This window comes from Drosophila montana, unplaced genomic scaffold (assembly GCF_035044405.1).
Source record: "Drosophila montana isolate Dmon_TW-CO22-7 unplaced genomic scaffold, ASM3504440v1 contig_779_1, whole genome shotgun sequence".
NCBI classification, from domain to species: domain Eukaryota; kingdom Metazoa; phylum Arthropoda; class Insecta; order Diptera; family Drosophilidae; genus Drosophila; species Drosophila montana.
This window is the reverse complement of record NW_026999075.1, coordinates 410,826-435,134: the sequence shown is the minus strand read 5'-3', so window position 1 is coordinate 435,134 and position 24,309 is coordinate 410,826. Positions and strand designations below refer to the sequence as shown.

Sequence of the window (24,309 nt, the reverse complement as noted above, 5' to 3'; positions counted from 1 at the left end):
CATGCGACCGCTTCGGGCTTTAGCCGTTAGTTGCTGCCAGTAATTATAATTATGCATGCGTACGCTAATTAATTATGCATGCACCATATGAAGTTCGAGCTCATTTTGATGAAACAAATGCTGTGCGGGGAGGGGCGGTGTGAAGGGTGGTTATTGTGTCACATAACTGATGATCTATCGTCACAGTTTATTGAGCATTGAGGCATGCGTGTGGAGCAGTAATTTGATTGAAGCTCTAAGCGTCAGATTTTGTAGCAGCGGACAACGGGCAACGGGGCGGATGGGTAATCGAATTAGTGTAACCCAAACAACAGCTAAAAGGCTTATTCAAACTGAGCGCGAACTATCAAAAACGGTCTATCATTTTAATTAGGCATCTATATAGTTTTATCAAAACGGAAAAATGTGGAGGGCTACGTTGTTTTGATGGAAGTTAAGCAAATGATGAACAACTGATTTGATAAATATGAATGCTTCATATTAAGCATAATATGTCTTATAATATCAATATAGTTATATGTCAACACAATTGCTGCACTTTCTGTATCAGAGGCGTGTCTGGCCACTTTAAAAGAAGTTTTCAAATAATGGCCTTAAGTTGGCATAGATGTTATGTCTTTGTAGAAGTTAGCTATAAAAGTTTAGCAAACTATTCCCACAAAATGCAACCAATTATTTTGCAAAACTCAATTTCCTTTCCCTTGAAATACTGTTTATTTAGCCATGCTTTCGTTCTTACTTATGCATTCGCAGTTAAATACGATTTGTTTATGGGGCAAACGTAAGAATCCTGCAATTTATGCAACTTAATTTCAGGATCCTTAAGCCCTGCAGCCACGACTCCCCACGCCTTCCCACGACTCGCCACGCCTTCCCACGCCTCCCCACGACTCGCCACGCCTTCCCACGCCTCCCCGCGACTCCCCAGGACTCCTGCATGCCAACTGTGGCTACTTCAATTTTCCTGCACCTTTTGCCGTTTTCTCTTCGGCTGTGGCGTGTGGAAAATGCAAATGTAAATTATTGCAAATAATATGAGACAACAGACTGCAAATATGCTATAATAAAGAGATAAACAGCAAGGGGCAATATGCAAATAAATAATGTGAGAAACCAACTGCTGCAAAATGCCAGATACTCACTCACAGTCTGCCACGCAGGTGCACAAAAAAAAATGTAAAGTAATTTTTAGTGACTTCATAAATATTTATGGTATTTATTGTGCCATTTTGTGAAAGCAAATTGTGGAAATATTTGTAATCCGGAAGAATTTTTTTAGTTTGAATTCCAATTCAAAAAAAATGTTGTGCACATAAAAAGGAAAGCATGGAATATATTGTACTCTATTTATTGCATACATTTGACCTAGTTAAGTGCAGGTATTGGTTAGGATCCCGATTCTCAATACAACAGATATATTATAAATATATCACACTTTTTGAGGGATAAACAGAATATTTAAAAACAACTATGTTACAGAATGTATTTTATTATATAAGGTAATCATTCAATATGAGTTATAATATATTTAACTATAATAAAGATAAGTTGTTAGGTCCTGAACTTTCAAGAACTGTCGCACTCAGCTGTTTTATGTTATAAGTAATAATGTATTCTAGAATACTTCAAACTGTATCAATAACTTAAAAATGTTTATAATAAATATACTTTCTCTCAAATAATTTGTGAAGTCAACTCTAAGTAAAAATAAATTGTGTCACTTTCATAATCCCAAACTCGAGTTGCCAAAGTCCTTTGACAAACTTTCGCGCTGTTTTCCTTTTAAGGATTCATCTAGACTGCTGTCAACTTGAGAGTCTTGCTCCATCGCGGTGACTGATGTTTGGTTTCAAGAGAAAAGACCCGAATATTATTCCCAAGTTGGGTTTTTCTGTTTCCTGTTGCCTTTCTGTGACATGTGTTACAAATGACATGGGTAATTGCTGCTAACAATTTCCATATCGCATGTCAAAGTGCAAAAGTCATCGCATCCAATGAAAGCAGTCAATTTTTGGGTGCACATATTGCGCATACGCCATGTGGCTGAGCCTCTGTTCGCTGCTGAAATGTGGAAATAATTATTAAATAAGCCATTAACTGTCATTATGTGCAATTTAAAGCTCTTAGTGGCAAAAGTACTTCATATACCACGTTGGGTTTGGATGGGTCATTATTTATTTATTGAAATAATGCAATAAGGGGAAACTTTAAAATATTAACACGCAAGTCTGTTATATAAAACATTGCTCATAAGAATCTCTATTTCAACTTATGCTGTGATATCCTTCATAGTATTTTGCTTAAAGAAATTTTTGGATTAACGTTTGATTGTATTAATAATTTAATCAGTGTACCAATTAACGATCCGTCTTAGCAATTGATAGACAATTAATATTCTCATTTTACTGTAGATTATTTCTTAGTAAACAATTTAATATTAAGTGACATGTCCTCCATGGTCATTTTATTAAATATTAAAAGCTTTAGGCTGTTTTAGTTTCAATAAAATATATTCGCCAATGATTATTATTTTATATCATATATATCATAAATTTATTCAAATCGTTTTCATTAAAACATTACATGTGCTCTATGTTCACTTTGTTTTATATAGAAATGTTATACAATTTTATCTGTCATCCATAAAAGTTGAAATGCAATTCCCATCCAACGTTTTATTTATTTGATTAGCGCTTTGTTTAATTTAAAATTTTTTGGTTTGAAATGCATTCAGCGTTAGTTTCTATCAACTTTTAATGCCGTTGAAAGTGCAAATAACTATTTTAATGAAATTAAATACACATGTCAACCATCCGCCCAGAAAGCAACAGAAACAGAAGCATGGTCAGGGTGCCAGAGAGTTTTAAAATACGATTTGTGCCGCTGACAAAAAGCCACAGAAACTGCGCAAAGCGTTTTGCATTTTTTTCTGTTCATTTCTTTGATTCATTTGAATTTTGGTTTTGTGATCTGATTATTTTGGTGGAATTTGACTTTAAAATTTATGTGCATTTGGTGCTACAGGGGAAAACCCCCGTTGCGGTCGGCTAAATGGCCACCGAAAAAATACCTCTCAAATGAAATTATATAGCATCAAAAGCAAACAGCAGCAAATAAATATTACTGAATAAATACATGAAAGAAGAGGATTGAAATCAATATGAAAACTTAAACGCTAGCAAATAAACATTTAGCCTGACAATTGGGCTGTGAAATATATCGAACTGAATTTGATAAAATACACATAAAATCAACTTAAATAACGAGCAAATTAGGGTTGCGGTAAAATGTAAATGACTATGGTTAATTACGATTAATTAGAGATATCACATTTGGGAATTTTACAACCATTAATTTCACGCCCTCCATTTAAGTTTAGTGCAGGGGTATGTATGAGGTAAATTTTTTTTACAATTGCATATTGTTTACAATATATTCGACAATGTTGTGTTAATGTTCTGTATAACAGACTTGTATAACACTGTTGTATTACAGACAGTTGCCTAAAACTGCAACAATTTCTCTAAAAGTTGTTTGATTAAATGTTGTAAGCTATAGTTGTGCATAGCATTTACGTTGGTCTGACAGTTTTCGTATAGAAACTATAACAGTAATAAACTAATTATTTAATAGTTGTTTATTTTATAACATTTGTCATTAATAGTTCTGTGCATAGCAGTTCTGCATACTAATCACCTAGGTTAAACAGTTGTATAACAATTAACTTGTATAACACTCGATTTATTCATTGTCGAATTACCAAACTCCAATATAATCCACAACTACGACAAACCACAAGACGCCATTTTACCTCAATGCCCTTAGGTATTCGCACTTTTGAAGGAATATCCTACATCCATCGAAGAGCAACTTTAACCCACGAGAAAACAAAGAAAAACTTTCGCTGGTCTCCACGGTACCCACATCTCAGCTACATACTTGGCGCGTGCTGCTCGGGTCACCTCAATCAAAATGGGAGCCTCAGTTACCATCGGCATCTCACATAATGACCCCAAAAAGTGTTTCTATTAATAAGCGCCTAAGCATAGCGCTAAATTGTGCGCCTGCCGCGCCCCGTCTCCCCCCTAAAGCAGCCGTCGCCCACTTAGCTAAAGTAGAACCCGCAGCTGTTGTCGTCGTTGTTGTTGTTGTGTTGTGTTGCAGCTCGTTTAGTAGGAATTTTTCTCGTATCTGTATTGAATTTTTTCTAGCCCAAGCAGTCGAGCATCTTTCTTGTCTACCCCGAATCCACTCTGCCCCTCTCTTTGTGTCTATCCGTATGCCTGTTTGTGTGTGCGTGTGCTTTAGCGTATGTCACCAAATGTCATTGACACGATTTGCTTTATGCTGCATTTTCTTTCCAACCACACCACCACAAAGCAACAACTACAACAAAAACAAGAAGAAGAGCGACGTGTGTAAGCATTATATATCTGGCTATATCTGTGCCGACGTTTTACACGCCGTTTACTTTGTGCCGGGCCACCTCAGCATTTTTATACCCTATACCCCTTGAAAATTTATAAAAATGAGTATATTCGCTTTCATCTCCAACCCATTATGAACTCGTATAGTATAGACAGAGTACGAATATTGAGTCTTTCGTCAACCTGCCATCAATCAATATTGCCACCTCAGTAGCCACACTCCTAAGTTTTGGTATGTTCAGACTTTTGAATACCATCAAAACATGCTGCAAATTTCGAGCTGTCCGCACCATAAACACAAAAGTAATCTTTAAATATAAAATTGTAAAAACAAATTTTCTGTCGTGTGAGGCTGAGGTAAGAAGAAGCCTAAGTTCCACAGCCTATTATTTTCGTGTGTGTTGGCATATAAAAAATATTCTAGCCGAGTATACGGTATCTCAAAGTCGCGCACTCTCGACCAGAGCAGTCTTATATGTTACTTCTCAGTGTTTGTCTTTCGTGTGCTTCACCTACCCATTCAGCGATAGCAATACGGTTGGGGAGAGGTTTAGTGGGAGAGGACGTAGCGGGGCGGCAACTACATGCGAGCTGATTGTTATCAGTGTTGAGAAAAGTGCCGACACACGCGAGCACACTGAGAAACACACTCTCTCACATACACACACACCCACAGACAGAGCAAAAAATAAAACTCGCAACGCAATTTGTATTGAGATTGAACTAAATCTTTGGGTCCATTCACAGGTGCATTGCCTAGTTAAAAAAAAACAAAAGGACAGCAAATTCGCCTTGGGCGAAATGCAACTGCAGCAAACAATCAGTCAATCAGTCAGCTAGTCAGCTAGTTAGTCAGTTACGCATTAGTGATTTAGTCACTTTAAGCAAATTAAATTTAAATATTTGATTTACATTTGCAATCACTGGCTGCCATATATACATATGTATATGTACACATGTAGTATATATGCATGCATGCCTAGTTTTTTGCTGCTACTGTGCCTGAGACTGTATAACAGCTGACAATGCATGTGAGTTACTCTCCCAACTGCAACAACCTGTTCTACAGAGTTTTATATATAATATATAATATATCCAACCGCTGGCGTTTTAACTACAGTGTATAACAGAAATCATTTAATATCAATTATTTTAATGAGCCACCGCAGCTGGCTGCTGTTTTATCAAAATCTATTTGTTCATGTGTTTAGAAATATTTGCTACATAATTAAAATGTATCACATAACATTTGCCACATTTAATAATTGTACGAAACATTTGGATACCTAGTTGCGGTTAATGTTGTGAATCGAAATACAAACTGAATTTGCATTATTCAAACATCTTTTTTCGGTTTTTCAATAATTTATTAGTTACAGATCAACTTAAGCACATGTACAATTGTATATATGTCTCTGTAATATTCCATCCAAGTAATTTGTGTTTTAATTAATTGAAATTATGAAAAACTCAGTAGCTACAAATTGCACTCAGTCTTCAGATAGGTAATAAAAATTAACTAATGCAATTATTTATCACATTTCATTATATGTCTGACGCAGAGTTTTATTAGTTTTGCTTCATTTATTAATAATTTATATACTTTGAATTATTTTTATGCAAATTTTTTTTTTGCTGAGCAGAGCTGTTTAAAATGCTCAGCGTCAATTTTGTAATAAGGGCAATCGATTAAAATGGTTAACGAAACGTGTTAAATTGATTGAGTAGCTGATTGGCAGGAAATAAATATAGGTGGAAAGTGAGTAGATATAGTAAACAGTTGACTGTTTAAATAATTTTAAAGAGTTACATATATGTATGTACATCGAGCATTTGTATGATGTTAAGTATAAACGTTTAAGAGTGTATGTAGGATGCGAGCTAGAATAGTCCGCTGTGTGTATAGCAACGTATATAACAGTTTGTACAATCGCTTGTATTGGAGCGCACGTATGAGTTGGTAAAAAAGGATGTCTTAAAATTGAAGCATTTTGCCCAGTTGATAACAGTTTTTATAACAGTTTTGAATCGGGTTAATTTAACGGCTTGTATACAAGTTTCTAAAGTATTTTGCATTTTTTACTAAATTCTAAAGCATAAGCCTTTTTGTATAACAGTTTATGTAAGAATCCCCTTATTGTATAACACAGTTTTTTGGTTTATTTGTTGGTTTTCGAAATGTATTTATATATTGTTGTACAAACTGTTTCATGCACTCGTCGTTAAGATATGCAAATTTTAACAACATTTAAAAAGTAATTTTCTCCCTATCGCAGACCCACGGCAAGAAGACCATGTGAGCCCCTCCTTCCTCATAGATAGACTCCATTCATTCGTATACGATGTATTTAAAGAACGTGAATACATTGGACTTTGTATTTAGAGCCGCGTGCATATTCGCAGCTCAGCAAAAACCAGCGTCTGCAGACAATCGCTGAACTCCACACTCACATATGCATATATCTCTGCATACATAAATACATACATATGTAATATCACTTTCTATGTGTGTGTGGACCATGTGAAATGTTTTGCATGTTTACTCATGTATTTGCATTTCGTGTGACATAAATCACGCACATGACACAACACTACACAGCAACACGATGCGCGGCCCAAGGCACAAAACAGAAATGCCGAACGGCAGCAGTAGAGGGGGATGGGGGAGGTGTAGAGTGGGTGTCGCCTTCAAAGCGCTAGGGGGCGCCCACACAACCCATTTCCCTTTCCATTAACATTTTCATTCCCGATCCACCACGGGTTGCAGTCGCAGTCGCAGTCGCTGCAACGGAAATGTCGCTCTGCATTTTTCAATGAGAGCGTTGATTACTGCGCCAACCTTCGACCTTCCAGCAGAGCCCACGGCAGCAATAGTTCCTTCAGCTTAAAAGGGCAATAAAAATAAATGTAAAAAATACACATTAATAGAAGAAAAGAAATCATTGAAACAAAGCAAAAGAAATTTATTTATTATTTCCATACGATTTTTCACTATAAAAGATTTAAATATAAAATAATATATGAATATATACACTATAATAAAAGCATAATAAAAGTAACAATAATATGATAAATAACACACCAATCTTTAATCAATTTTAATTTGCTTCAACTATATTTGTTCTCCTTTCAAATGTATTTAAATGTTTTATTTAGCAATTGAAGTTTAAATTGTATTATTATTTTTTTGAGAGTTATTTGTTTACAACTTTTCTGTGCTATTTATGTAAAAATTTGTAAGCGCTTCGTAAAAGAAAAAGTTTTTAACTTGTTCACATTTTCTGGATTTGAAAAACTATTATTGTTCAAATTTGTAACATTTTTGATTAGCAGTTAAATATTTTTTGGTTTAAAACAACTTTTATTTTTATCATTTCATAATTTGTATACAGATTTGTTTTTTTTATTTTTCATTTAATTCAAATAAATTCAACGCTTAACCAAATAATAACATCGAGAGCACTTGTATTTCAACTTAAACTTGAGTTTTGGTTTTTGCTCAAGTCACTTTTCATTTGCGTTTGTCATTCACGAATTTGAACTATAATTATTTCACATTCCATTTGAACTCATGTTCCAAATGCGAGTTCATTGCATTTTCTTGACATTGATTGATTTGAGCGTAAATTTTCCAAGTCACGCAAATCAAGTGCAGCCTTATCAGTAGCTTGTCATAATCTGCCTTGCTGTATATGTATCTCAAGGCAATTACTTAGAGATCTCCCACATTTAGCCCCAGTTAAATGGAATCCTTCAGCTGCAGCAGCAGCAATGGCAGCGGGCAGCTAATCATTTGATGGCCAATTTCATGGAGCTCTGGCTCTATTAACTGACTTGCAGTTGGCCACCCACAACTGGCAGATAATCCCGGAATTTAATTATATTCAATGCCCAATAGCTTTTACATCTGCACTCCTCTTGCATTCTGTCATAGGGCACAAACCGCACTCAAATCTCAACTACATATCAGAATCGCATATAATAGCAGACCCACCGAGGCCGGGTGAAACCATCAACTGCAGCTCTTGTGCGGAACATGTAATCAACAAATTACGACTGTAACCCCAGGAGGAGGAGAGCAGCCGCTAATTCAATTAGCGCCCAAAAATATAAACTCCCCCCCCCCCCCCTTGACCCCTGCACCACCTCATACTCAGAGCTAACTATTCAAAATGCCGCTCATCGAATTGGTTATAATGTGTTAGTAAATCAGGGGCGTTTGTCGTGGGTGCTCGAGGCTATGAGAATCTGTGACTACAGTTGCTCTCAAACACATAACGCATCAAGTCTTGCGGCTGAATTAACGAAAACACTGGCCAACATGGGCTTGGAACTTGATATGGAAAATAAAAAAGAAAGTAAAGCTGAGTGGGTTTTATAATGCATCAAGTTGACGAAAAACTTGATTTGTACTTAAAAATGACAGTAACCGGGGCTACTATCTCAGATTAGACCATTTAAATTTGGAGAAAAGCTCGTACAGTCGCTGCTTTAAGAGTTTATTTCCGATAATCGATAACTTGCCTCGTTTCCAAACAATCGATAAGAATCCTAACAGAAAAATGGTTTTTCTCGCAGGTCTTAGGAGCTTGAGTCACCAAAGGTGACGAGTCGATTTTAGAATAGTATATATAGATCATGTGTCTTTCATTTTTTGACTACCGTCATTTTTGGAACTACCCGCCAATTTAAGCCGCTTCTGTGTACAACGTGTGGGACAGTGTTGTGAATCGTGGCAGAGAAATGCAAATGCAGAAGCATGAAAGTGCTTGCGACTGCTAATAATGGGCAACATCATTATGTTTATGGGGTTGAGGGGGGAGAACTCGATAACTATTTCAGACAGGCATTTTGCTGGCTGGGTTACACGTTGTGTGCGGAAGGTAGGGGGAGGTAGAGAGTGGCAGTCACATGGTTTAAGGTTTCACTAACTCACACACACACACACACGCACACACACACACACGCACACAGCACTCGCAAACAGACGAACACACGCTTTAACATGCATTTCTCATGATGCGGATTTTGTTCACTTGACATTTTGACATTTGGCAGCTGGCGCCAAATTAACGCGACATCAGCGCAAGCAGGGGGGTGGGGTAGGAGGGTGTGTGTGTGGTGAAGGGGCAAAGAGTTGGAACTGCCATTGCACTGGCTTTAGTGGGCTGTGTTGAAAAATGAAGTAAAGCGGATAACCAAGTCAAAGAATGGCGGCCGGAGCTAACCCTGGGAGCTGCTAACCAACTGCCTGACGCACTAATTTATCATGTTCGACAGTTGTTATTTTTGTTATTGACAATTTGACATGCAGAGGGCGTGGCAGTGGGCGATAGTAAAAAGCCGCAGACAATGGGATGTGCGTGCAGTCATGCATTAAATTCTCCGGAAAAGACGACTTAATTGAAAGACAAGCCTACACCTCAAACTACGTGAATGCTGTTGAGCTGAGAGATTTGAAAATGAATAAAATATATGTAAGGGATGTGAAATGACGTGAAAGGACGACAGGTTTTTGAATAACAGAGTAGAAGCAAAAGCAGCTCAACTATGCAACGTATGCAGCTTATTTTGGCATAAAATTTCAATGAACTATGACCAAAGCCCGGGAGGGCTTCATGAAATTGAACAGAATATGATTTACAAGTGAAAAGCAAAATCTTCAATTAATACGGCTAAGCACTTAAATGTGTGCTGGGGCGGAGGGTGAAGCTAAGGTAAAAACTTGTGTAGTCAAAATCAGACCCAAAGCCAAATTGACAACGACAATGGATAATGCATGTGACACATATGTATACAACAGAGACAAGGCACAAAGAAACAAGCCACAGAAGCTACAACACAAGCTGGGCCCAGACAGGCAAGCAACAACAACAATTTGAAGATGGGCACGATTTATTGCTGACAGACAAGAGCTGTAATAAATCGAAGTCAAGCAGATACTTTGCCACTTCTCTTACCATTAAGAGATAAAAAATTAATCGCCAAAAGAGATGAGAGAGAAGAAAAAAACAGACTGAAACCAAGGCACGCATGCAGGCCCTTATGGAATTTAATTAATTACGAGCTAATCAGAACTTCATTAACGTGTTTAGCATGTGCTCAAGGCAAAAACTTGGATCTAACCCTTTAATGGAGATAAGAGCGAATGTTGTAAGAAAATGGAATAGAATGCATAGTACATAATAAAACTGCAGCATTTGTTAAGTTAGTAACATTTAGATAGTCTTTGATCGCAGTAAACAGAGTGCTATTAGAACTAAGGCTGAAAGAACAGCAGAATGTCTGAACTCTCTTCGGTTCATCATACTCTTTCTTACACGGCATTGCAACAACATAATTTGATAAAGAATTCCCATATTCTTCGTTGGGAATTTAGTCTTTCCCTAGTAGCTTTCTTCACTGTTGGATCATACATTCTGCTAGAAGTTACAATGAGGTTAGATCCTACCTGGTAGGTTTCCATATTAAGGTAACATGACAGACCATTAATTCCTTAGCTGGTTGTTCGCATTTATAGTCTTATGGTGTAGGACTTATCTTACAGCAAGTACTATCTATATCCATGTGATCCAAGTCGATTATATCAGCAATCTATTGACTTTTTCAGCAGGCGAACTATTTCTAATCTCTATATAAATGTATATTTTTCTTCGTCCGCTTGATATTGTTTTAGTTTTTCATGTATGCAGTGTGAAGCTGAGTAAAAGGTTACACTTAAAGCTAACAGTACTCGAAAAACCACAACATTGTCATTGATATGTTTCATTATTTTCACAAACTGAATTTGAAACTCAACTGCAGAAATCTCGACTCAATTTGAATGCATCTCGCCAAAGTTGAGCTCTGAGTGCAGCTCTCTAAGTCCTTGACATAGCTTGCTGAAGCTGAACTGCAAATGCGAGTAGCCACCAACTTTATTCACATTTCATTCGTTTGCCCACTCACACGTACTCATAAATTTGCTCGGAGCTTCAAGTGGTCAAGCAGGGGCAGCACTCCAGCAAGGGAATTGTCCTGCCAGTCAACGTGACGTATGCGCAATGTGCCGACACTTTAGCTAAGCACTTAATTTAAGGCTGCCTTCATAAACAGAACGCAAACATGTGGCCAGATGGGTGGAGTCCTAGAAGCGTCCTGCTGCTCAGGATGCAAACATTTTGCCTGCTGTTCGGCTCGCATTTCAATTAAGCTGCAGCTTTTGGAAAATGTTTCAGACAATTAGTCCGCCGCATGAATTATGACTTGGCTTTTATAAGTAAATCATGGTCAGAGCTGGTCATAAAATAATTTTAAATAATGGCCAGAAAACAGAAAAAAGTACAAAAAGTAAACCCTACAAAAGCAAAAGCAAGAAGCACAAGTTAGCTGCATGTGTGTAGTTAACTATTATGGCTGTGCCTGGGCACAGCTTATGCTATGAAACTTTTGTGCTTCATTTCCGTTTCCGGCTGCACACACATGCACACAGACTGCAGACAAGTCAAAGGCTAAGCAAAGACAGAGACAGAGAATATGTGAAAGCATATGCATAATGGCAAACGTGCCGAAAGCCAAAAGTATATGCCCAAAGACAATGATAGGGTGTCTAGGGGGAGGGCGGCTGTTTGTGGGAAGGCGTGGCAGCCTGCAGCTCGTTTGTTTTGACTTTCAATTGGAGAGCTGTTGCTTCTGGCTGCTAACGGCTGCTCACTGCCAGCTTGGCCGCCCGACTGCCTGCCTGCCTGCCTGTTTCCTGGCAGCTGGCTCCCTGCTGAACTTTGGCCATTTGTTTGCTGCCTTTTGAAAATATAATAAAGACAGCACCGGGCACATAATGCATTTTGCTTGTTTACATAAATATTTGCACAATATGAGAGAAGAGAAGAAACGGAAAAAAAAACACATTGTTCGCCCGCAATTCAAAAAAGCAACGTACAGCAAAGTATTGCCCACATATTTTCTAAAATTTTTTAAACAATTGGCAACGTGTTGGAAAAATCCTTAGTCACGTCCAGCAGCATACCTGAGCATCATCAACAAATATTTGAACTGTTTATGCAATACTTCTACTCAATAATTTGTAATATTTGTATTCATATTTTCATGCTAAGAAATTTTCTTTAGATAATGTTTTTTTACGTCATGTCCAGCACTTGGCTTGCTTATCCTTTCATCCTAGCTCGACTCCTTCTCTCTTGCCGCTTATCAATCGCAATGGCTCGTCTCGTTTAGTTTATTCTTTACATTGTCTTGACTTGACCAAGATGGGTTAAAGTTGTAGCATGAATATTTGTGGTGCCCCCAGAGCAAATGTTGTTGGGTCGTTCATGTCGTAGGTCACTTTGGATATTTATATAACTTTTCATTGGACAGCAACAACAATAACTATGAGCATCAAATGGGAAAAGTTTCATTTTCCTTGATTAGTCAACCAGGCAAATAAGTCGGTGAGGGAGTGGCAAGTACCAGCTCCCTGCAGATTAGACAGTTGACAGCTAAAAATAAAAATAAAAACTTTTACAAATAAATAAATAGCAAATGGTAAAAGCTAATGGTAGACTAAAAGTAAAAGTTTATTTAAATAAATGCAGAAATGCAAATGACTTGAGGACATTAATTGTAGAAAACTTTTTGAATGACTTATGTTTTCGAGACAGCAATCAACTGTGAACTGAGCCACAAAGATAACACGAACAGGTCTAAGTTCTGACAACTTTATTCAAGTTCAGCAATTTAGTTATAAGTTGGGAGTCGAAACAGCATTGATATATAAATACTTAATAAACTTTATATCTAAGCAACCTTTTTATTGTTTTCTCGTTGCAGCATCTGCACAAGCGATATCACAACAATCAGTTAACTCAGCTATACATATCCTTTATATAAGGTAAGTTAGGTTAAAAAAACCCATCAACCTGAGCCTGAGAAGCCACATTTTAGAATTTTGGGTCTGCATTTTATATTTAAAGCGATGCGCTGTTTGAGCTTATTAGACTATTACAAGTAGATTTTAAAGGTTTTCAAGTTCATGGTAAAAGCTCATTGTAAATTTAAACTCCCAGCTTTGTAGAAACAGCAGACTTTTTCAAGGGTGGGTAAATAGTTAACCTATAAATACAATTTTGTTTATGTGTAATGCACACTGCTTGTGATCTTCAATCAATATCCTAGTATTATAAATATCATAAATACATTATTTTAAAATCCATGTTCTATACCAACCATTATCACTGTAGTCACTGTGGAATAAATACTACAGAAGGAGTCACCACCCAACTCCCACGCTTTTCAATTAACCAGCCCGCCCGGGGCAAGGCTTCATGTCAACTTCTCGCATCGCATACGTTTCTCAGCAGAAGAGCATGGGATAAAAAGCGGAAAAGTACAGCTCAAAGTCATTTGCACTGTTTGGTTTCCACATCCGCAGTTCCAATTACGTTTCGTGGTCGCGAAGCGTTCGCTGTCTGTGAGATGTGCCCAAGGAATCCTGCTCATGGCTGCCAATCTCTTGCTTCCACTCGGATGCAGTCTTTCAGTTGGAGGAGGCGGCTATCCTTCACCCACAATGTGCGCAAATAAGAGGAAGTCAGTAGCAATGATTTAATTACGCAAACAAGGAACCTAACCTGGGGGGATGGGATTGCAACTGCCTTAAGCTGGCGTTGGGCAAGATGGGAATAGTGTATAGAGTATGTCATAACAAACATAAAATGGCAACTTGTGCCACTTGAGTTGCAAGTTGCTCATACGTCGCATTGCCAGCCTCTGAGGCGCACTCTCGACAGCTGTCGGTCTCTGTGTCAGTGTGCTGTCAAGTGCCTTCTGTGAATTCACTCAACTCAACTTATCTCAGCCCCAGCTCTCCCCAGCTCCAATTCCAGCAACTCCCCCTGGCGACCCTTCATCAGCTGCCGCCTTGAACGGAAAATGCAATTCAAGCAATTTTCAATTTTCGTTGTCGCTGCAGCCGCACATCGCGCTCCGGGCATAAGATGCACGTAGCTATCCAAGCAGCACAGTCTTAACTGTTAGCCAAGCAGCCCCCGTCTGTCGGATCCCAAAACATCTTACCCCTGGCCTTGGACAGTAAGCCTGCTTTACATCAAATTGAAAAGCAAACTTGTCGCGCTGAGAAATTTTATCATTTCGCAGGTCTACTGCCAATTTTTTACTTACCCTCAGACCCCAGGACATCACAGCTGGCGTTGGCGCCCTTGCGACCTGCTGCCTGACCCTTGGCCCCTCCCAGCCAGCCAACCCTTTAGCCCAGCAGCACTTTTATGGCTTAAGCAGCGCTTTGCAATGCGTTAAAATCGTGCGAAAACTTTTTGCGCTAGATTTTATTTCATTTTATTCTCCTTTTTTTCGCTCCAAGTTCGCTGTTAGACGCGTTCTTTCGCTCTATCTCAAGCTACCTCCCTTTCACTCTTTCTCAGCGTGTCTCTCTTTCTCTCTTATATTTTTGCTGCCTTTTCCCGCTGCCTTCAACTTTCGCTGCTAAGCTTAAAATTAAGGCATTAATGTTGGTTTTATGGATTCATCTGAATTGGTTTCTCCTTCTCCTGGCATTCGCTTGAAGACTGTTAGCTTGGCAGTTAGTTAGAAGTTTGGACTGAAAATGTATTTAAAGTCCAGCACAAACAGTTTGCACTGCGCTCTGCCGCAGTGGTAAGTGCATGCAAATAATAGTTACAATAAACTTCATGTTAATCTCTCTCTCTGTCTCTCTCTCAATTGGTAGCTTTTGTTCTCTGGCAGTTTCCGCAACTCTTTACAAAGCGTATTAAAAGAAAACCCCCAAAAGGGTTTTTCTGTAAGATATGAGCAGTGAACAAGTTTGAATCGACCTTGCAAAGGTTATACAAATTTTTTTCATGAAATGCTTAAGACATCTTCGTCAGGATTAGACGCCGAATAGAGTCTAAAGCGTTTCCTACAAAAAGCCAAAATGCAAAACGAGGTAGATTGCAGGCAACATCTGAGCCACGATGTCAAGTAATGCGTGCTTTTTGATTATACCAGAATTCTTAGCAGACATCTGAATATCTAGCCTTTGAATTAACGCGGCTCTGCGCTGTCAGTTGTATTTATAAATGCTAAATAAATTGCTGCGCAGGTGGGTGGACCCATGAGTTGTGTGTGTGCCCAAACCCACTATGTAAGTATTATAATTATTAGCTGAATTGAATGTTGTACTTTAAGCTTCTAGGTGGCTGTCACTAATTAAACGAGTCGTAGCTTTGCCATATGCTCTCCTTTCTCTAGAATTGAAAGCATGACTTGACCTAGCTGCAGCTAGTAAGATCCGAGCAATCTGGCCAATTAAAATACCTGCCATTTCTCGTCTTTCCACAAGCTAACCACACATAACGAAAATAAGCCCCAGGCTGATTTCGATTTCCTTGGTCGGACCGAATGCTTAGCCCAACCCAATGCAAGCTTAAGCTCTTCGAGTTTAGCTAAGCTGATAGCTTGCTCGAATTTTATACATTTTAGTAAAACTTTCTCTATTAAGGGAAAATCTCATTAACTTAAACGCAAACAACCGGACAAACAGCTAGTTTTGACTTGTGTATTTCATTCATTCTGCATAATGCAGACCCCTGAAAAAAAAATAAACCAACTCAACCCGCCAGGTTACACATCATCCCCTCCCTTCCTTCCACCACTGCTACCTCTTTGTCTAAAGCAGCCTACACAGTTTTTCAAGCCCAACACTTGTTAAACAAAAAGCAATTTACAATGAGAGACCTCGACAATGGGAGGGCTGACGCTGTGTGTACCTCCGCCTAGAAATCCAATGCTCAAATGCAATGCCAACCTTGCAACATCAACACCAGCAACAACGACAACAACGATAACAGAAATAATACAAATGACTGAAAATACTCGAAGCAAACACAAAAGTGCAGAAAAAGCCCATAAAAAAATGAAAGAGATTTGCAAAAGTCATTTGGCAAGTCGCGAGCAACGAGACGACGCATCGACGTGAATGGGGCTACGGCGAGTGGAAAGTAACGAGACGCAAGTAACGAGTGGAAAGAAGCAATTTGCGGCGAGCAACAAAAGACAAGCGACGAACTGCAAACAAAGCAACTGCAGCGACAACAAAAAGTCTAACTCTTAAGTATTCTGAATAAAAGAGCTGAAAAGCAAACCTTACAAAGCAACTACTAAAGCAGAAAACGAGAAGAAAAAAAACACAAAGCTGAAAGGAAAAGAAGAAAGAGATGAAGAACTGCACGCTTGGAAGAATATCTAAATGTATTAGTATGAAACTAAGATCGTTATAGTAGAGAGTATTCATATTATTATCACCCTCCCTGCAGATCTTAAGTATTGTATACATATTTTTAAACATTGTGCAAATAATATGAGCGATAAATATGCGAGTCTCCCATTAGGCATATGGAATATCGGTTTTCAGCGCTTGCTTACATTTTGTTGCATTGAGAGCATCGCAAAGCGTTACGAGTACCTAACAGAAAATCATATTGCCACAGGACGAGATAATGTTTTTTTTTTAGCGCGAATCTCAATGCAAAGTGCTGCATCCCACCTCCCGGCCAACCGACCGAGGGGCGCAGTCGCTTACGAACGACACGTGTCGCGAAGTACAAAACGAATACAAACTCCGACTATAAGATAAGACTATCTACTTGCTAAATAGTTTAGAAAAGAAGATTTTATTTGAGCAGAATAAACTGATGCAGACCAAGAATATATACGTATATCTTATAGGGTAGTAGATGCTTCCTTTTTGCCTGTTACATACACTTGCACATATCCATTATACCATTTTTAAATGGAGCAGTATAACATATTTAGCGTACAGTGAATAAATTACATAAAAGGAGTATTTAAATTTGCTTTTGCTCTTTAAAGATGGTATCTCCTGAAGAGTTCCACTAGGACACAAACTCAACATTCGCCAGTCTAAGCTGGCATTTGACCATATAAAGTTTCTCGACAAGCCAACTAATTTTAGATAGCGCAGAATGGACTCTTGACGCCCTTTGGTGACCAATCAATCTTGCGGCCCAGTCCTGGCCAATCCAAACAGCCTGACCATATGCCTGCCCATGTCCATATCCATGTCCATGTCCATGTCCACATGGAAGCATGGTTATGCCGGCTGCTACTTCATCTTCATTCATTTCGCCAATTGCTTTGGCGTTGGCTTTTGCCAGCTTTTCCAGTTTTTTTTGAGTGGGAAAATGTGTGCATGTCGACGATGGCGACAATTGCAAATATTTTGCAATTTTCCTGTTTTGTTAGTTGGCCATTTCTCTTACCCCAGTTCTTTGTGCTACTGCTGCTTCTTCTGCTTCTTTCTGTTTCAGCTGCTGCCTCTCGCTTTGCATTTCGGCATGGGGATGAGTTAGTAAAAGGGTTGCTACCCTCTGTTTGCTTGGTTGTTTCCCCTGACAAGTACAAGCACGGGCCGGGGAGCTGGGGGCGCTGACTTGTCATGCTTGAGTGCAGTTGCCTGCAGCGCCGAAAATATGCAACTGAGTGTACATCCGACAGCAGACCCCCCGCTCAGCCAGCCAGCCAGCCAGCCAGCTGGCCAGCCTGCCCTGCCGTACCCCCGCCTCCCCTTTCAGCACACAAGCTGAACGGCCCTGCAATGAAGATTGATCACAGTTGTCGCAAGTTGAGCGCCGTTTGTACAGCCCCAACTGCAATTTTTATTTGTGCCACTTTCCGGCGACCTTCTGCTGCCGCTGCCTGTCGTTTAATATGAAAAATTGCGCCAAATATTTGCGAAGCGCGGCAAAAGATGCAGCAAATGTTAAAAGTAGCGCCCGCTCTAATTGTAAGCATTTGTCAGTATTGTAAAAGGGCTTACAAATTAATAGTTGGCCCGGATACTGGGCCAAAGACGCGTTGTGCATTGTTGAGTGTTTGGGTAAATGCCAGCAAATATATTATATCTAGTTATATGACATACATACTAGCGTTTAAGACAAATTTTAAGGCGACCAAATAAGCAGAACGGATTTTAGATATTTGTGTACGTATATGCCTCAATTTCAATTCAATTTTAGAACCAGCACTTTCACTAAAATCATAACGTGTGCTAATCGATATACCTGATATGAATGGGCTTCAAATAAAATATAATTTACATATTACTTGAGACATTCCAATTATGAGAATGAAATAGTCGATCCTTCTACCCAACCCCTAGGCTGACAAGGTACAATTTTTAGGGATATGGTGAATAATACATATGTTTACATTTCATTCCCAACAGAAGGTACCGCTCCTTTTCAGACACGGGTTGAATATAGCACTCGGTGTTGTTTCCTGTCTGTGTATGTAAATCATATGCATACGAGAAAATATATGAATTAATTGCATTTTGTATAACGAATCACTAGCTTGTCTAATTTCCACACAAATTCTTACAGCAGGTATATTTGGACTTCAAGTATTTATGTAATTTATTGTTGCCTTACATAAATATATGTAAACTTCTCAACGAGAATAAACAAAATATATTAAATAATTGGCTAAATATGCGAACAAATGTTAATTGCAAACTTTTACAAAGTTTCTCAAGTTTATTCACAGAATTTCTTAAGCAAAGAAACTAGTTTTTAGCGCAGTTTGAATGGATTCAATAAATTGCTGTAGTTTTCACGTTGAAGTTCGACGTTACGTATACGCAGCGTATGCGAAAATACATACACACACACACATAAAATAGGCGCAAAAAACAACAACAACAACTCAGACATTTTAACCTCTTTGTTCGTGTGCATTTCGAGCCAAATTGCCGTGTCGCTGCGGTTGTCATTCTGCTGTTGCACAGTGTGCCAAAAGCCAACGAGTGTGCAACAAACTGTTGCACGTTCAGCCATTGACTAACGGGACTGTCAAAATGACCCCTTGGCCTGTCCCCTTGTTTGGCACTCTGGCCTCTGTGCCCCTTGCCCCTTGCCCTTTGCTCAGATGGCTTTATGGCTGCTGCATTCGCCTTAAGTGCCGCTGGCAAGGTTTTAGCAACTGTCTGGCTTTTTATATATATATAGCCACCACTTCGCCCACATCTTGTTACCTTATTGCAGCGTCGCTCAAAAGTATGCTATTGTTTTTTGTATTCAGTAAATTGTACATTTTAAGGGGTATATTGGGTATAAACTACCCGACTCGTTTTGAGACTGTGAAGTGATAAATAAAAGAATTATAAATGATTTTAGCCAGGCTTAAACTTGATTGACAAGCGGCTTAAAAATACGAAATTTGGTTTGCGGCCAAAAATAAAACTTTTGTTCATAAAAATAAACCAAAATAGGTTCGATCGTAGCTTAAAAGGATGCTATAGACATTGTTTACGAATTGTTCAAAAGTAATTAGTGCGATTTGCTAGACCAACTATTAAACATATCCTAAATATCAGCAGACAGGCAAAAGAATAACAAAAAAACACATTTTCATGTTTCATATTAACTGGTATGTGGCCTGTGCATTATTGTTACCTTTTATTAACACATAATATAGTACATTATACCCGATGCTCAGTTAAATACTTCTACGAGCCACTTGTCAACTGTTGCAGCGCCTTTTTTGCTGCCATCGCATCTTGCTCTACTTCTGGTCTTCGCTGTCGGGCTTGTTGTCCCTCTCGTTGACTTTCCATTTCACATTTTGCGCCCCGCCCGGCTGGGTCTTAGCCCGGTGCCAGCTACCCACACGGGAACTGTGCATTTATCTGTTGGACAAAGAGCAAAGGCGCACGGCAAACAGCTAACAGCTAACTGCAAACAGTGAAAGAGCCTTGGACGGTCCAGTGAGCCGCCATCCAGGCTTTGGTCCCGACTAGAGAGATGAGATAAGATGAGTGGAGACGGGGCCTTGCATGGCAATCCAATTATCATACGCCCCGTGGTAGACGCTCTAATTGGAAACAAACAGCTGAGAGTCAAAAGCTAAAAGCGCCAGCATAAAACATTTGGCAGATATACATTTCTCAAACAAACGGCGAGTTTTATAAATTTGCTTTTTACATTATTATTTTTTTCTGTTTTTGTAGTTTTCGTTTTATCAGCAACGAGAGCTCAAAAACAAACTCAACAGCTCGAGCTGCACACAAATTTCAAATGCAAAATATGCCAAGTGAATGTTAAGCAAAAAAATACAAAACATAAAACGAGAAATTCACGAAATCTTCGACACGCCGAAGATTGAATACACTTGTAGACATTTCCCTTTTGCAGATTTGTGCTGATGAAAATAATTGCCGTATAAGATAAGATAAGATTGCCGTATATATGAGGATCATAATTGAACTAATAAATCACGAGCTTATTACAGTTATCTTAATATCTAGAAAAGGTTTCTATATCAGAGCCCAGTTTTCGTCCGATTGTCCCAATGGCAGCTATATGATATACGGGTCCTATCCGGCTGGTTTTGACAGTAAAAGAAAGACGGACTTATGCAAAGCTTCAAGAGTTTCATGTTTTAAAAGTAGGAGACTAGTTCGAAAAGAAACAAACAGACGGATAGACGGACATGGCTATATCAACTCGGCTGTTGATGCTGATCTAGAATAGAATAAAGAATACATAGATATAGATGGAATATATACTCTATGTGGTCGGAGATGTCTCCTTGTATGCGTACCACATTTCATGACAAAATTATAATACCCTCTACAAGGGCATAGAAAAGAGTATGAAAAAAGCTGATGCCAGCTCTGTTCCTTTGCCGTCGCCTTTTTCTCGCGCTGCCGTTTATTAAAAATTCATTCAGACTTTTTATAGCGGGTAAATTGACGCACTCCCCACAAAAAAAAACCCATTTCCCGAAAACGATGAGATCGAAAATATTGTATTTTAGTGTCGAGCTTCAAACTAACAGAAACACAGCAAAAAATGCTCTGAAACAGTTTATACATTTTTAGCGGTTTTTTGGACAACAACAAAAACAAAATAGAAAAACAGTTGTTCATAGAGAGGGCAAAGTTTTCTTTTGAAGCCACAGCAGATGTGGAGCTGTTAGAGGGGAGGAATCAATAAAGCGAGGCGATGCTTCCACGAGTTAGACACAGTTTGTTCTGTTCGCTTCAAAGCGTTGCGAATGGAATTTTACTAAAAGGGAAAGCAACAATTTTTAGCGGTTTTCAATACACGCCGCGTGCAGGCCCGACGCAGATATGTAAATCGGTTCATTCCTGTTTTTGGCTATAAGCTTTGTATGATAGATAGCCCATCTAAGTGGATCGGTTTACGGCATTCGAGCAGCGGCATAATATACAAAATAAAAAACAATTAAATCCATATATATGGGAAAAATGTTTATCAACTATGTATATACTGTTATCAAGCTAAAAGAGTATTTCTTTATCAAATTTATATTTCTATCTAGCTAGCTCTTATCTAGCTTAAAGAATATTTCTTTAACAAATTTATATATACTATATCTGGCGTCCAAACGGAATCTTTGTCATAGCTATATTTCATTTGCAAAATCTTCTGCAATTCCTCTTAAAAGCAAATATATTAAACATTATTTATAAGCGCTAAGCACAGATCCGAAGAAATGGATAATTTGTTAAACTACCTGCCGCCCGAGATTGCAATCAATGTTCAGCTATTTTCAAACCTTTCCTAAACTCCAATTTATTTGCATAACTGGTAAATTTAAATTTTACTGGCGCCCGAGCAGGGACATTGCCCGTAAAGCTTTCTCATAATCATATAACTGTTATTCAATATGTTACAGTTGTGTCAGTCGGGTTCAATGTCAATTGTTTTAATGTCACTTCATTGCTAGTTTTGAGTCGTTTGCCAAAATAACAAAAGTTTTTGACTTGATAACGCTATTCAGAGCCGACGCCCTCAACGGACGCCTAAAATTATGCAAACGAAAACAATGCTGTGTGTAACAAAAAGCCCGAAACAACAACCAAACAAATACCATATTCAAAGAGCTGAATGCAACCCTGTCTCCCCAGGCGAATTCATGGCACGAATTTATAATTCCACGCGACCGCTTTTAATGCAATTTGTAAGAGTCGCGCGTGTTGGGCGCGTTTCAGTCCGATTTGTAAAACGGTTTCTCTAGAGAGCGAGGAGAGAAAGAGAGAGTGAGAGAGACAACTGTTGAAAAATGCATATTTGCATGTCGAGTCTGTTTCGATCTGGCAACGCTTTTTTGGTCAGGCCGTGCAATTTGTAATTGTCGCCCCACACACGCTCCTTCACACAATAGAGTATAGACGCACATTCGCACACCGCCCTCTCACCCCAAAACTTTTAACAACGGTTCTGGCAGCCCCTTGAAGTTTAGGCTAAAAACTCTCGTCATGGATCGCAAGTGACAGCTTTCGGCTGTGTTCAAAAACGGATTGCGACTGCTGCTTCATACCAATTTTTTTTTTTTTGCTTTATTTTTTGGCAACACGTGCATTCCCACTTTGGACCTCATGCATACATATGTGTATAGGGAATGTTACGGCGTGTTTTTGGGCTCTGGTTATTTGGCGCCTGACACGGTGTATCGTCTTATTCCAATTACCAATTTTAATTCGATTTTCGCTTGAAAGGCCGGCGTTACCTTACGGGAATGAGTGGCCAGGTGAATGGGTATCGAGAAGCAGGTTCAGATTGTGCTCGCACAGACCACCAGAGCATTAAAAAAGAGGCACTAAGTGACGCTTTTATGGCTCAATAAGTGCATGGACTGGATGTGGATGTGGACTGATTTTAAATTGTATCGTGTTTAATGCTTCAGTTTCTTTTACGTTGTCACGAAGTAAACACATGAAATCCACATGCCATCCACAGCCAACAAACGGTCCTTCCTTTATTTTGTTACAACTTGTGACAACATACATAAAATCCAAATATCTACCATTAGTTTATAACAGGTTCGGGATCTTAAAATTTCCAAATGTCGCATATTGGTTCCACACGCAATCCGCATACAGTCCACATCGGTTTCAACTAACCATTTACCATAACATTAGTTTAAATTTACCGTCCACATAGCATCCACCGACCTCTAGCTTGCCTCAACAGCCGCCAAATTTACAGTTAAAGTGTGTGCTGTCAAATCATTAACTTCGAATTTCTGGGGAAATTTCGTCCAAGTCTATTTTGGACCCCAAGCCACACTCACACACGAACACACGCGCACACACATAAATTAATACATAAGCGCACCTCAGATAATTTTTTTACAACTTCCGTGGCGCGAGTTGCGTGCGAAAAGTTTTATAGACACAAAAAGAGAAAAGCCCACAAAACTCTTGGATGTCCCAGTGCCCAAGTGCCCGAATGGCCGAGTGCCTGTGCACCCAGTTGCTTTTATTCCGGCATTCAAGTGCAATTAGCAGTCTGCTAATTACTCTAAACGGGCCCGGCCACGTTGGCAATGGTGAACCACGCCCTCAGCTACGTGAGGCACAACTTGACACCGGACTCGATGCGCAACTCGACGCGCGCCGTACCGTAATTTTTACTTCACGCGGTGCAGTCATAATAAAATTATGAAGCCAACGTGCGCCAATTTTGTATTGCGGCCAGTGGCCGTGCGTCCGCGGGGCACAGACGTGGCAGACGAGACTTGAAGCCACTCAGACAGAGCTTCCTGAATATGGACGTGCACGTGGCGATGGACGCGAACGCGAACGCGAACACGGACCTGGACGTGGACGTGGACGTGGCTGTGTCCTGTGCGCAACTTTACTAATTGAGTTACACTCGGCTTGTTGGCGACTGCAGTCGCATTTAATTGCACTTCAAAGGAGCTGTCCTTATTCCATTTGCCTTCTGCCACAAAAGCTGACAAAAGCGTATCGAGATAAACCACATAAAATTCAACACCACACCCCACCCGCATGCGCCCCATAACCACATAGTTTAAGGCTAGGCAACAACAGTTA

General features: G+C 39.2%; 1 protein-coding gene across 1 annotated transcript in view; it reads left to right on the top strand.

The window, feature by feature from the left end:
- Positions 1-24,309, top strand: part of LOC135439811 (SLIT and NTRK-like protein 1) — a 49,648-nt gene that overhangs the window by 19,179 nt on the left and 6,160 nt on the right. Inside the window, exon 3 of the mRNA XM_064698627.1 lies at positions 13,236-13,296. The gene's annotated coding sequence lies outside the window, so the exon portion shown is untranslated. The remainder of the gene's footprint in view (positions 1-13,235; positions 13,297-24,309) is intronic.